Raw genomic sequence first — 2,953 nt, 5'->3', positions numbered from 1 at the left:
AAGTCCTCTAACGCTCCACCAACGCTTGATGCTACGCAAGCTCGGCAGCACTCGCACCAGCAGCAGGCAGCCTCTGCACCACCACCTCCACCACAGTATTTACATGAAGTGTTGTCTCATAACGACTCCCTTCATCTTCCTTCACTTTATTTCTCACCCACCTCTTTTATTTTTTTAACAATTCAGCACAACACATTACCCATCCCTCCCACATCCGTCTCTACATGCAAATATATAACACGAATTTTTTTTTACACATCCCATCGCCAACAGTTGACCTTTCACGATGACCAAAGCGTGGCTCGCAGTCGGTCTCATCTCAGCTGAAGCAGCTCACAACAAGTACATCTGGATCCGCGGACTCGTCAGGGTCTGGGGTCGGGGTTCAAACCTCCGCAGTTCCGAGGCAATTCGAGCCGCTCCTACGATGTGGTGCTTCAAGCACTCTGGGACGTTTCGTGGCTTGAATTTGGAATTAACTGTACGTACTGCCGCTTCAACGAACGATGTTGGGCAGCAATTTGCGAAATGATTCGCAGGCCATTTTTGTGAAACCACTGCTGGATGAAGGCCGCCTAATGCCATTGCGGCAGTTTCTCGGCCATGCTTAACCCACACGCTGGTCAGTGTAGGGGTCAAGGACCGGCTTAGATATCACTCGCCACTGTCGTTAGCCAGAGTTGGAGATTTAAAATGAAACTCGGGTTACCGGGTTCGCAGCACAGCGCACTCATCACTCCGATGATGCCACCGCTCTATCCCATCGATCATCACCGTCGTCGTCGTCGGCGGCGGCCATATAATCACTGATCGTGTAGTTAAAGATAATAATTAGCGTAGTTGTGGAAAATTTAATGAACAACGTAAATAAACAATGTCTCCAACATGTCACTCCACAGTATTACGTGGAGAGACTGGTATAATATAGGGGTCTTTAAATACGCCTGTTTTGGCAATCATGCACAGGTGCAATGCTTATTTTGTCATGAATTATCACCACAAATGAACTATGAAACACTGAAATGGCATGCATGTTTCTGTCAGTACGTTTTTAACCCATAAAATTAAAAGACATTCTTTTGACAAATAGCATAACTTCTAATGTATGCGTTTGCTTTTGTAAGCTTTCTAAATGTAATTGTATACGTTTAAGCCGAATGTTTGTGAAGGGATATGGCATTTCAAAATTAAACATTTGTTTTGTCACTGGAAACCGCGTGCTGCAATAAAAAAAAAATTTCCCTGAAATTTCATCCGCATTTATTATAATAAGCACTATTGCGGGTTGGTGACAGATTTGTGGGGCGGGGGGGGGAGACCTCCATTGCAAATACAGTACGATGTCCAAAGCAGTGGCTCATAACTTCATCAGCGAGTATCTAAGAACATCAGCGGTTGTGCCGTCCCTAGGGTACGGCAAATCGGGGCGACCGCCCCGGGCCCAGCGCTTTGGGGGGGGGGGGGGCTTAGACTTCACGGTGTCAGATGTAAAACTTGATTTGCCCCGTGCCCCGCACTCCGGTAGAGAAGACCCCGATAATCGGTGTTAGATTATAAATGCATACAATGTGTCGCTTGGAACCCTGGTTAAGACGACCCGATCAATTGCCTCATTTCAAGATGGGCAATGTCCACTGTACAGTGGTGAAAGAATGTCTCCCATTGGCCTAAAAATACATGAATATAAACTCCTTTTGTAAAACTACTCATTAATATGTACGAACATAGATCATGGCTGCATTGTGACCGTACAACCTCCATATTTTTGCAAATTCCAATATTCTGCACACATTACTCAATTGGAATTATACATAGCATCCATCACCCCCCCCTGCTGGCAGACGGATGCCCCAGGTCACTCTTACTACCAATGAGACTTAACCTGGTCGCAAACGGCGAGTCACAACATCCACTTGAAAATGTAACCTTATTACATGACCCGAAACAACCTCGCATATTATGGCTGTGCAACTCTATGAAATTACAGAATCGTTGCACAGTAAATAAAGACCGATGTTTTCAAACTATATATACACGAATAGGTGGCATGCATACCTGCACGTGTCACTGTTTTTCGCTACACTTTTCCAAAACGACCTGTATTCGGATGTTGTATTCTTTAGAATCTGGGAGGGGAGGCTTCGACCAACATTGAACTGACGAGCGCGATGTACACACACACGCGTGCAATATACCACACGTGCATTTGCTTACGCGAGACGTATGAGTCTTAGTCCGTGTAAGGCACACGTGTGTACAAAGTCATTCATTATTTATGTACATCGTGCAAAAAAACAGGCGGCTATGTCCTCAGGGGACAGTGAAGATAGGAGAACAATGAACGGCACAGGTGTGGGTCTCCCTTTGTTTATAGAACAAAGACGCCCTGCTGCTGCTGCTGATGCTGCTGCTGATGCTGCTGCTGATGATGCTGCTGCTGATGCTGCTGCTGCTGATGCTGCTGCTGATGCTGCTGATGCTGCTGCTGATGCTGCTGCTGCTGATGCTGCTGCTGCTGCTGATGCTGCTGCTGCTGATGCTGCTGATGCTGATGCTGCTCCTGCTGGCCGCTGTGGCTCTGTGGAGAGTGAGGGTGGTCAGGGGGTGCGTGTGTGTGTATGTGTGCGTGTGTGTGTGCGTGTGTGCGCGTGTGTGTGTGCGTGTGTGCGCGTGTGTGCGTGTGTGTATGCGTGTGTGTGTGCGCGCGTGTGCGTGTGTGTGTGTGCGCGCGTGTGCGTGTGTGTGCGCGTGTGCGTGTGTGTGCGTGTGTGCGTGGGATGGGGCAGAGCAAGGAGTTGTGTTACAATGGGAGTGGCTGGGCAAGCTGAAAGGGGAGGGTGCATTGCTGAAGGCAGATGAGTGCGTGCGAGAGGGAGGAAAGGTGATGGAGCGAGGAGTGCGTGAATGATGATTGGGAGCGGGTCTGTGTGAGTGTGCGTGTGGGAAGCGGTAT

Source organism: Lethenteron reissneri, chromosome 26 (genome assembly GCF_015708825.2).
Source record: "Lethenteron reissneri isolate LAM-NWPU_2019-01 chromosome 26, ASM1570882v1, whole genome shotgun sequence".
Classification (NCBI taxonomy): domain Eukaryota; kingdom Metazoa; phylum Chordata; class Hyperoartia; order Petromyzontiformes; family Petromyzontidae; genus Lethenteron; species Lethenteron reissneri.
This window is presented reverse-complemented; position numbering follows the sequence as displayed.